Consider the following 12437-nt stretch of genomic DNA (forward strand, 5'->3'; position numbering starts at 1 on the left):
GATTAGTGCGCCGTCCCTTGTTTTCTTCCCACTGTCCACCAAAGTTGCTTCATATTTGGCGACAGATGTGAGTATCAGAACAGGCCTCTTGTCCATCCACTTGAGTGCCTTCACTCCATTTTTGGACTGAAGTTCGGTAACACTGCCATTTGCAACCTTTACTTCAGTGAGATCTTTTGGCAGCCCTTTCCTCACTGAGCGAACTGTGCCACGAATGAAAGTGTCTTCCTTTAGAAGGCGAAAAGTGAGTGGCAAGCTCATGTAGAAGTCTACGGACAGCGGGCACACAACTTCCTTGTAATTTTGCAGGAGTTTCAAGCATACATCTTCGGCATGTCCGATGCCAACTGTTCAGTCACACTTTCCGGCATATACATCAACCTTTAGCCTGTAACCGTCTTTGGTACATGCCTTGAACAGCCTGACTCTGTAAGAACGAAAGTCTGCCACGCCATGGCACTATTGTTTCATCTATCACAACCTCCTTTCCTGGCTCAAGCACAGTGGCAAAAATTTTGGTTCAATTTCTCTACCAGAGGATGGATCTTAAAGACATGATGCTGCAACTCTGCAACCAGTTAATTGTCCGCAAAATGCCGGAACCTCAAAAGTAGGGAAAAGGCGGTCACGGCTCATATTTTGACAAATGAGTTCAACACCATACAGGATACTTTTTGCCCAGTAGTGACTCAGATAGCAAGATGGACGAGATTAATACAAATTGGTATTCCAACAAATGCTTTCGTTTGTTGGAGATTGGTTTCCATCCAATTTTTCAACTTTGATTTAGATTTTGGAGTAGGAAGACAGAGGAGACCAATACAAATGAGTATTCGAATAAATGCTTTAATTTCTTTGGCATTGGTTTCCGTCCAATTTTTCAAGCGTGATTTAGATTTAGGAGTAGTTGACTTCAACACTTGTGTGAACCTGTTTGTTTCATTGACCATCATTTGCCAAATGTCATCCGTAATAAACAGTGAACATAAAGATGGGGCATAACGGCTAGATGGCAACTGAATTATAGTGGGCGGCCTAGAGTGTGGTGTCACACTAGGCGAAGTGGTTGTTGCCAGTGTCCATTTCTCTAGAGATGGGCTGAGAGAAATGAGAGCATTGTATCCTGAATCATTCACCTCAGAATCATCAGTCAGGTCTTACTCTCCATTCGACATGCTGGCTGAGGTCTGTGATGGTTCGTGAACACTATCTTTGTCACTGATTTCACTGTCCACTGCTGAACATCTGACACTGAAGCACTTGACTCATCTGGTGGTGATCGCGAAGTTGCTGGTGCATTCTTCTGGCCCAAAACTAAGTTTATTTGTTTCCTCTGCATTGTGTTTTATTTTTTCATCCGTAAGGGGCATGAGGATCTATCTATTAGACACGCTGAAAAGTTTGGGAGTAGCAAGAAAAATGCAGGTACTTAATCCAATGGCAAGTACGTATTTCAAAAACTGCTGCGAAAGTTTGCAAGAAACCCAACTGAGAAATGCGCCGCCACTCCACTCTCCGAAACAAACATGCCACACCATGTCCAATGCAATAAAAATATATATTAGTTGCAATTTCAAACCTCAGATGGCAACACAAGAGCGAGAATTCTTGCGTGTGGGTCACTGGTGAGTCACGCCACACACAGCATAAAAACATTTTCATTGAGTGCATCGTGGATTGCCAGTGGGTCATAGCATTTAACATCAGACAAGTAGTCTACTGGCTATCTATAACCTCGCACGACAAAAATCGTACCTCTGAGTTCAAGTGTCATAATGTTATCGCAGCAACAAGCAGATGAATGCCTGTAACTTTGCTGCTGCACAGGAGCACAGGCTGTGCTGTGATGGCACTCAGAGTGACACGTGACTTAGATTCAAGGCAGCATCAGTTTTTTGTTGAATCTGTTGCTACAGTGGACTAATTAAAGTTTAGAGAAATAATGAAAAATACAACCCGAATGTCTGGGTGCTTTTGTTTTACTTCGCACTGTAGCAAGAGATGAATTTCCGCTTCGTCTCCTTTTTCTGACGTTTGCACGCGCGCAGAGAACGAAACTATAGGTCATTGTCTACTGTGTTCCAGCATTGCGATCATGCATGTTCTTTTATCCTCTCGCGTTTGCCTCAGCGCTGGGGCACTGACTTATACCGCTAATCACGTGTTCTCGTGTAGAGCGCGCATTATCGTCCGCTACAGGAAACGAGACAAGCGCAACAGCTCGCGCGGCACCGTCACCGCAAGTGTGCCGGTGACGGTGAAAAAAAAGAAGATGGCAGGGTACACCCGCCGCGACCCCTCGGCTCCGGTATGGGAGAACTCAGTGAAGGAAATTTGCTTACACAGGCGAAACTGGGAATGTCGAGAGAGTGTTTATATAGGCGGCAACGCTCGCCTCCTGAAATCATGTGTTCGCGGCACTTCAATCATTCTCTATCTGCTGTTAATGAACCAATTTGAAAAATGCTTGCGGTAGAACACTTCTTAGAGGGCACGTAACAACTTTCAGCGTATAACAAAAATTTGTTATGTAGCCTGTGAGGGGCCCTTGAAAACAAACTCGGTAAAAATCGGGTGTACCGTGGGATGTTGTTACAGCTGCGTCGAGCTTCACAGCCCTAGAACTGAGGTGAAACAGCGCGAAAAAGACGAGGACACAAGGAAACAAATACCCCAGACAAGCGCTGACTGCCAACTGGAAGTTTATTCGAAAATCACAAGCATTGCTGTGAAGCCTGTGGCAGAAATAGAGTTTTATTAAATAAAAGGACTGCATAGAGCGCGCTCTCGTGTTGTGCTACGTGAATTAAATCATTCGTTTCCTACCTGCACAAACGTTTGCATCTCGAGTGGATTTCAAGCACACCGTATAATAACGTGCAGTTCCGTCGTGCTTCGCAGTACTATACACAAGCACTGCCGTAAAGCTAGTGGCAAAAGTACGATGTCATGAAACCAGATCAATCCATATACCACGCTGTTTTAGTGCGCTGCGTGAATGGAAACATTGCTTGCCTGCCTGCACAAACGTTTGCATCTCGAGTTAATATCAAACAAACCATATAATATGTGCAGTTTTGTCGCACGCTTCACCGCATTGCATGCAAGCATTGCCGTAAAGCCTGTAGTATAAATAGGGTTTCATGAAGTCAAATTATTGCGCAAACTTCGCACTTGTGGTGTACAAGGTAAACAAAGAATTCGTTGCCATGTCTCCGCAGTAGTTGGTCACGTTGATTTGTGTGAGCATATTGGTTCATGTGCCCCATCTACCTCTGTGATGAGAAAATAAGCAAGAGTATCTGCTGCTATGTGTCGATGCATATGCTTTTTATTACAAGGTGTAGGAGCAGTACATCTTACTGCAGGAGTAAACCACTCATATGGAAACAGTAAATATTGTAGCTATTTAGTAGCCTAGGAAGCGCGCTATATTGGAAGTTGCAATTTTTTTCTGTTCGCAAAATTCAATAAGTCAATGCTTTGCTAAAAGCAAAAAAATTATAAATTTCGCAATGATATGTGTGCTGCGTCAGTAAGTTAAGTAGGCAGCACATAATTAGGCTAAACCAGAGGAATATCTGCAGGTAGGGATTTATACAAATGTACACAGTATTTAAAAAAAATGTTTTCTCAAATGTTTTCAGTGTGGAGTAAGGAGTACGTTGCATATGCGTCCAGCGCCGATTTCCAGCGCTTAATTTTTGTTGAACCTTGATGTAACAAAGACGTAACACTCAGCACTCTATTTTGTTGCATAAATTTTTTTTTTACAATGGAACACTGCATTCTACTATCCGTGCCGCTCATGCGCCCCAAAATTTTAGCCCCTCTAAGGAAGTCACTGTTCTCTAAGTTTCGTCCGAAACTTAGATATCGCTACTTCCAACACTCGTGAAACCAGCAGCCACGTCGGCTTGCCGCCTTTACACCGGCCGCAAATTACTTTAAAAAATGTGGCACGCGCGGGCCGTGTACATGCACTCTGCTGCGCGCGGACAGCCATATGCACGGGCACGGCCGGGCAAGAGACGTCGCGTACTCTCCTACCCTAGCGCGCGCTTGATCACGGGACGTGGACAGCGCGCATAAAGCTGCCATCCTTCTCGGCTCACCCTCGCACCCTTTCATTCGCAATTAACCCCAGCGTGTGGGATGCAACGGGGCACTATAATTTTTGTCACACTTCGACTTTAAACCAAACATCAGGGCGATGGCGAAAATTCGCTTAGGGTGTCCAAAAATTGCTATCGCAATAATACACTATGGAGAAAGGTATTATGTAAGTTATCTGTGGATGGGTCGAAACCCCCAAATTTCCCAAACATGCACCCATCCACTGGCACGCTGCACACATGGATCCCGCGCGGCACGCTGCATCATTAAGGCGTATCGTTCTTCTCTAGCTCCATGATCATTTATGCAGTAGTCACTTGGCGAGAAGCTTAATTTCCAACCTATGCGCAAGTGTCGTAACTGAATTTCGAAAGTACACGGACCATATATATGTTGGCAAAATAATCGGAACTCACTATTTAGACTCGCCAAAATTATACTTAGCTGCGCACTTGAACTCATAAGAATATACTACTCAGCCGAGCTCACTCGGGCTCAAACTCGCCAAAATACTGCTCAGCTGGGCTCACTCAGACTCATGGGATGATCTGAGGGAGTTGACTCATGAGTGAGTTTGCCAGCGTATGATGTGTGCTGAACCACAAACCTGGCTTTCTTGAATAAAAACAGTTGGTCGCTGCAGCATATGGATGCACATAAGTGTAATTCAGAGAGCGCGGCATTGTAAAGGCTGCCACAGTTACCATGCCATGCTGCAGCTCATTTCAATCATTGTCAAATGCAATACCCCTGCCAGCTTTTAGTCAGTCGATCAAATGTGATTGCTACTTATCTCATCACAACACCTCATTTTCCTGCCTAAGACTTTGGGTGAATTTTCCTTGGCATCCATTTTGTTACTCTAACAGGTTACCAGTTATCTGTTGCCTATACGAAATTTGAAGTTGTGCACATGTCATGTGGACTCCATGCCAAACTCGTAGTACTGCATGCGTTTTTGCAGTTAGGTCTAGAGTTACAGAATCGCATGTGGGAGTTACTTTAGTTAGCAACTGTAGCTTTGGAACAAACACGTGCATGATAGGGTGCTTAAGTGTTACCTGTCAAGACTGGGAGCACCAAGGCAACTTGTGCAGTAAAGGCATGGGCAGTACGAGCCCACAGATTTTACTAAGTGTGGCTGAGGTGATGCGTCTAGACTTCACTATGAAGAGAGCCAAATAAAAGGTTGCCTATTCATCATACCTATTCTGGAGCCTTTTCTTGAGCTTTTCTAAAACATTAAGCTCAGCATGTACACTTTATCACAGCATAATTATTACATGTGATATAAAACATTGTATTGTGCAGTTTCTCCAACTCTTCGTGAAGGCATCTATCCATAGATTAAACAGGAATAGGCTCAATGTTGACATATCTCCACAGTAGGATCTCCAGGACCTCGTACTGTCACAATGCATCACAGACATTATTTAAGTGAACTACAAAAGTGAAGCTCTTCGTTAACATTGGCTAAAATTGTATTTTTATATAGCAAAGTGATCATGCATAAATCTGTATGTCATGACAGAACACTTCATTTCTCACGGACATTAGTTTACAATTGTTTTCAAGATCAGGAAAATTGTGCAGTGTGCTAGTTGGTTCAACATACTTAACACCGTTGTGCGGAGTGACGAAGGGACAGGACTTGAGCGAGAAAACAACAGACACCAGAGCACAAACTATCAACTGGTGATTATCACAAGGCAATGATTCTGCTGAAAAGTAGGAACCAAAGGAAAAGAGAAGTCGTGGAAGCATACAACCTCAAGGTGGACCCACAGGGCTCATGTGTCAGCCCGCCGTCTATTTCACTCAGCAATAAAGAGATTAGCATAATCGCTGACAATAGAGGGTGTAGGTAGACTGGGAAGAGGACTCCTGTGCATGCGTGTAGGCTTTATGTACGCTTCACTTGCAGAAAAATAAACCAGTTCATAGTTTGCGCTCAGATGTCATGTGTTGTTTTCTCGCTCAAATCCTGACCCTTCATCGCTCTGCGCAACAGTGTTAAGTTTTCAGGTTGTTCACTATGTGATGTAGGAAGGGTAAAATTGATGGGAAATCCCAATATTCTCGGGCATATCGCGAAAAATATGGCCCAAGTGAAGTGTCATTTTAGGTAACAATAAAAATTCAAACAGCGCATAAACGACGGGACCAGAATGAGGAGGAGACAAACACTGTCCCCTTATAAAGGGCAAATAGTAATAGTTTGAATTCTATGGACGCTGGCTGCTTTTTCTGACTTAACCTGGGCAGTGCTCAGCTCTCAGTTGAAAGGAACAGGTAAACAGGAGGACTTGCCACATAAGCAGGAGGTAGCACTCGAGACTTAAGCTTAATATACTGCGTGCTTCCACAGCCCTAGGGGGCTAGTCTGTAAGTGTTGAATAAGTGGACTGTCCATTCCAGTCACGCTGAATGAATAGAGCACGAGAGCCCATGGTGACGATTGCCGCTTGCTCTACCAGCTTATAGCTCTACCTAATCAGTGTGTGCTGAAACAGTCCACTTAGTGGATCCTTACAGAATCCTTCCCTAGACTGATGTTTATGTTGATAGGTTGCAAGTATTGCACTTTCATTCCTTTCATGTGGGCAATTCCCACATATGGATGCAATTTAACATATTGTATTCATATTGCCTTTGGTCTATACATATCTAATTCATGCTTATAACCAGGCCTACCAGCTCTTGTCCTGCATATTTATATAGCCTTCTCATTGGAGAATGGAGTCATTCTCCATTATACCCTCAAGCACTTGAAGTAGACACTGCAATAACCTCAAGGGAGGGTGGACAGTAACGCAAAAACCTTATTGGGCTTGTAGTGCTGCTGAATGATGCACACATACCATTTATGCTAAAATTCTCAGCAGACATTCCAAAGTTTGTACGAGTTCGACTTTAGCTGGCTAAACTGAATGAAACTGGACAGCACAATCAGCTGTGTTCATCTACCATTTATACGACTGCTGCCCCGAGCATTTTGCCTGTTACTTTGCCTTTCGTTTCTGTACTATCAAGTTCAAGTACACATATACTTTATCACTGTACAAGTAGAATGGACAGTAACGCAAAAACCTTATTGGGCTTGTAGTGCTGCTGAATGATGCACACATACCATTTATGCTAAAATTCTCAGCAGACATTCCAAAGTTTGTACGAGTTCGACTTTAGCTGGCTAAACTGAATGAAACTGGACAGCACAATTAGCTGTGTTCATCTACCATTTATACGACTGCTGCCCCGAGCATTTTGCCTGTTACTTTGCCTTTCGTTTCTGTACTATCAAGTTCAAGTACACATGTACTTTATCACTGTACAAGTAGAATGGCTTCAAGGCTTTTCCTGGGCATTCAACAGTCACTATTTATTCCTATAAACCTTCCTGCATGTGAAGTCAAAAGAAACTTATTAATTCATGCTGGAAGTATAAAGAGACAGGTATTTGCACAGAAAATGTTTATTTTGAGCACCGAGGTTCTTGCTGATGTAGATATGGTGCTGGCTCCCTTCTTGCCCGAAGCATGTGCTTGCTCTACACAGCACCAGATGATGGCTTCCTAGGTCAAAAGATCAAAGTGAAATAAGAGGCATTTTGTTTTAGCCCCGGAAAGAAAAAGCAGGATTGAAACATTAACATGTATAAAAAATACTTACCTAAAGAAAAATTAATACACAAGCAAATTCACTAAAGAGGTTCACTTTCAAGAGCAAAAGTATGGTTACGATGAAAATTACAAGGAAGCTTCACTTCTCATTGAGGTTTCGGTTCAGTAGTTGTTGAGCCACGAGGGTTAGCATGCTACATCTTGCACATTATGTTTTGTAGAACAATATTGCACTTTGAACAATGTAGTGCCTATTTAAATGAGCTGACAAGGAACGCTGAAACTCCAGGCTAGTTTGGTCTGCACAAGATACGATACAGACACTGTACTGCATTCATTTAGTGTTTTTGTCACTGATCTCATGCACAAAGGTCATTGACACCTATCCTACATGAAATGCAGTTACTTCTTTGAAGCTTCATCTAGTCCTTGAATTTGCTGCATGCTTATGTCTAAGGGAGTTCGTTTGGTTCCTGTTAATGTAGTGCATCTAAGCAACAGTTATCAAATGCCCATAGTGTTCCCTTGCATGTACAAAACATTTTTGGCCCTTTCAATGCACAATACTCATTACATTTGACACTTGGGACTCACGCAAGGCTCCATTTAGTATTATATGCTAGTCCACACCTGATAATACTTTCATAGCTGGGTAATTCCCATGCCAAATGCCTTGGTTATTACTGTGACCATCTCACACTTTTCCTTTGGAATCTTCTTGTCCACTTTAAGGAAGCATCCCGCGACACAATGTCTCCATCCTAGTGGTGCTATGGAGTTAACTTATGTGCTAGTTAAGGCCACTGAAGATAAAACTCTCTGCGACAATTCCTTTTACACAAAAAATGCAAACAATACAGAATAGTCAAAATGTATTTATCTGGCAAGACTGGCTGCATCCACCATCTTTGTTTGGCGCAATTCTGAGGTGGCTCCATGTTACAAGACGCTTGGCGATTATTGCCATGTGACTGTTCGGGACTCTATAAAACACAAGAATTGCCTTACTCCGGCATTTCTCTTTGTGCAGCGGCCAACGTTATTATTCGTCCAATCGCACCGTGTACTGTTCGTGTGTCCATAGACTAAATTCTTCACCACATTGTTTTTGCAGTATTTCGTGAATGACCCATGAACTCATCTTGGGGTGGGACTTCTTATCTTTGGCGTTCGCTTCTATCTCTTGTCGTCAGCGCCTCACACAACTGGATGCCACTGGCAATTCTCTTCCTAACCACGAAGAATGCATTCGTCTCGTCACCTCTTCCGATTACGTTCTTTGGCCACCTAGAGAAGAGATTATAGGTGTCAACTCCTGTAACATTGTGGATGGCGGCGTATTCATTCTACCCTATGACCATACCAGAGTCCTTCCATGTTTTTCTGGTCACGAAACTCCGCCGTCACGCTATGGGAGAGGTTCATATGCTGCCCAAAGGTGCCGCGACGCGGCGCCACTGTGCCACAGAGGGCATCGTTCGCGTACTGAAATGCGTGCGCAGTGCGAGGCGAGCTGACTGATAGGGTGCGTTCTGTGCATGTGCTGTGCTATTTTTCGAGTGTTGGGCTGTTTGGTTGAAGTGGTGGGGTGGGACAACGATGCCGAACACGTGTTGCGTGCCTGGGTGCCGTTCCGGCTACAAGGGCACGACCGAAAATTCAATTCGATTCAATTCACTTTATTTTCAACACCACAATGTTGAGGACCGCGAACAAAAAGCCTTTTATGGCTTGACAAGGTCCGCAGCCCCTTTTAACAAGCAGTGACAGCGCATAGGGTTAGGTATTACATATTAAGCAAAAATTACCTAAGTCCCAATAACACAAGTGTCAGGCATAATGCATATGTGTAATATATACATACATACAAGTGTAAATGAATTCAAGTGAAACAGAATGTATATGCAGTACATATAGCACTCACGTACAAATAATATCGAAAGAATTAACGTTAATTACTAATGTAGATTATACATATATGAAATCAACAAATGTGTCACACAAAACATACTGCAATGCACACTTCGGCAAATACACTGTTACAAAAACAATTTCTTCCGTTTTTGCGGAAACAAAGGAAAGACAAGAAAAAAGAAAGCACAATAATGAACCCTATACAGTGTTGATTTTATTGAGACAAGATGGTAATGTAAAGCGCAACATTTGGTATGTGTAATTAGTCCTTGCCCGTGGCATCTCCCAGAGTTCGCAACTGCGCGTATTTAACTTCCCATCTCTACGTTTTAAGTTCGATATAGTATTTAGCGTGTTATTATTTCTTTTAACACCTGTCTTATATCGATGAATTAGTGTTTGCTCATAAATATTAGGCATAGGAAGTAAATTCAGTTTTTTGAAAAGTGGACGCGTATGTGTGTCGTGGGGAACGTCCAGAATACTACGGACGGCCTTTTTTTGTATTCTATGTAATGTGGTGATATTAGAAAGTGTCGTAGTACCCCTAACAAGATGGCAATAATGAATTTGGCTGAGAAGCAAGGATTTGTATAGTAGAAGTTTGATGTTTTTAGGGAGAAAATATCTTAACCTGCATAAAATGCCACTCACACGGGATATTTTCGCAGCGACTAAATCCACATGCAAATTCCACGACATATGTTGTTCGAATACAACCCCAAGACATTTAACAGTAGGCACAATCGGAATAATAGAATTATTAAGTTGTAGTGTTAGGTCTGTAGTGACGTTACGATTTCTCGGTCTGAACAGAACAGCTGTTGTTTTCTTAGTATTTATACTAAGTGAATTTGCGGTAGACCACGAGGACAGTTTTGTTAGTGCTTCATTTGCGATACCGATAGCCTCTGTGGAATTCGGTGCGGTAACCAGAATAGTTGTGTCATCCGCGTACATAATAAATTTCACATTATTATCTATAGTAACTAAGTCATTGATATAAATACAAAAAGGTGTCGTTGTTCTGTTTACCTAATAACAAGGAGCAGCGCGAGAAATGGAAGCGGGCCATACCGCGGCAGGAAAGTGGCGGTTTTAATTTCGAATCGAAGTATACACGTGTGTGCGCGAAACACGGTGACGCCTCGGACATCGTCACAGCAAAGGGGCGAGCTTCATGTCCAGCAGGGAGTGGTAGGAAACCAACCAGTTGAAGCGGTACCAGTTAAAGGGACGCAGTAGGTATCACGATTATCGTGTAAAGGTGACCACTTACAAAAAATTGCAATGCTGATGATGAAGGAGAATAAGAGTCTTGTGAGATCTGATCAGGGCATTGATGACAAAACACATTTGCTTTATGCTTTGTTGCAACCTCAATTTGTGTTATATCAGGATAGAGTAGTTCACAACAATGGCGCCCTAACCCCGACCATCTATGAAAGGTATAGCATTAGAATTCCTTTAAATGCAAGTGTTGAAACAGAATAATATGCATTGTTTTATTTTCCATTGTCCTTTAGTCTTGGCTATTGATGGGCTACAATTCTTCAATTGCACGTACTTTTAAGTCTATAAGCTGCTATGAGTAAGAAGGTTATTAGCACACTGTTAGCTACATTTGTATTGTGATTTGCTTAGCAGGTTTTGTGTGCATGTTTAAGTAAGAGCTGAAGAAGTAGAAAGTTGGTATCTCTAACAAGCCATTTAAAATAAAATTGCTGTATTTGTGATGTGGCTACTTGTGTTCGTTTGAGAGTTCTTTAGCCGTGTGTTATGAAATGCTTATGCTTTACACTTTCTCGTTTATAGAAACAATCGACTACGCATTCTGTACTTATTGCCATTCGTTTGCTGGTGTTTGTTTCCTGCCTCCCAATGCATACCTCTCACGTTTGATCTTATTTCTTTATGCGTATTATGTCATGCTTTTAACAAACTTCTTGCATTGTGAATGGTGGACCATTTATGACCGGAAGCCTCTGTGCTATCTGTATTTCGCTCCACTTATTTTACATGATAAATAAATGATCGTGCTTGTATTTTGTTTTTGCACCAACACGTTTTATTTCGTTTCTTAATCGAATTATATTTTTTTTCATTTTTCGACCATGATAAAAATATCAGAACCGGTGATTGCAACATTTTAACATATTGTAAATAATGCGAATTAAGAACCAAAATACCTAGTCTCGTCGTTTCTGCGTCGAAACCACGAGCAGCGTGAATAAGTGCTGGGCTTACTGACGCTTCTTAACGACTGCTTGCTAAGGCAATTGCCTAATTACAGCTAGTTTCAACTGTGCAGGTCCTAACACTTCAGGTTCGCCTTAATCCGTTGTTAAAAGCCGCACCGAAGACATTTAGTAGCGAAGTTCGTCTTGCATTAATTCTACCTAAATCTTATTCAGAAATGGCATCGCTTCGCAAGAAATCTTAAGCGCATCGAGCAGCTCAGTTCCCTTTTCTTTGTCATTAAGTATTCTACGGTAGCAGCCTTTTGCAATAGCAATTTCATTCTTTTGATCTCGTTATAAGATACTGCCCACAGAGTCCTTCTCTGCCACAGTTTAACAGAAACTGAACAGCTGTGCTCGGCGAACAATCTGGCGCTATGCGCAACGGAGAATTGGCGCTTACACATCTGGTGATAAGTGGGACCACTGGCGTTTTGTTGCGAATGCGCGGTGTTTAATTTAAGGCAAATATTAAAAAGCGGAGCCCACCGAAGCGTTGAGGCGAACGGTGATGACGAAGAAATCCGGACCGAGACCGCCCGGCCGT

General features: G+C 42.5%; 1 protein-coding gene across 4 annotated transcripts in view; it reads right to left on the reverse strand.

Annotated features, from left to right (window-relative positions):
• LOC135912406 (uncharacterized) overlaps positions 1–12437 on the reverse strand; it is a 117224-nt gene that overhangs the window by 89082 nt on the left and 15705 nt on the right. The window contains exon 6 of one of the 4 annotated variants that reach the window (XM_065444862.2): positions 7611–7688. The exons of the other annotated variants lie outside the window; for them this stretch is intronic. The gene's annotated coding sequence lies outside the window, so the exon portion shown is untranslated. Of the gene's footprint in view, positions 1–7610; positions 7689–12437 lie in introns of those variants that run through there. 4 annotated transcript variants of the gene reach the window in all.

Source organism: Dermacentor albipictus, chromosome 5 (assembly GCF_038994185.2).
Source record: "Dermacentor albipictus isolate Rhodes 1998 colony chromosome 5, USDA_Dalb.pri_finalv2, whole genome shotgun sequence".
Lineage (NCBI taxonomy): Eukaryota > Metazoa > Arthropoda > Arachnida > Ixodida > Ixodidae > Dermacentor > Dermacentor albipictus.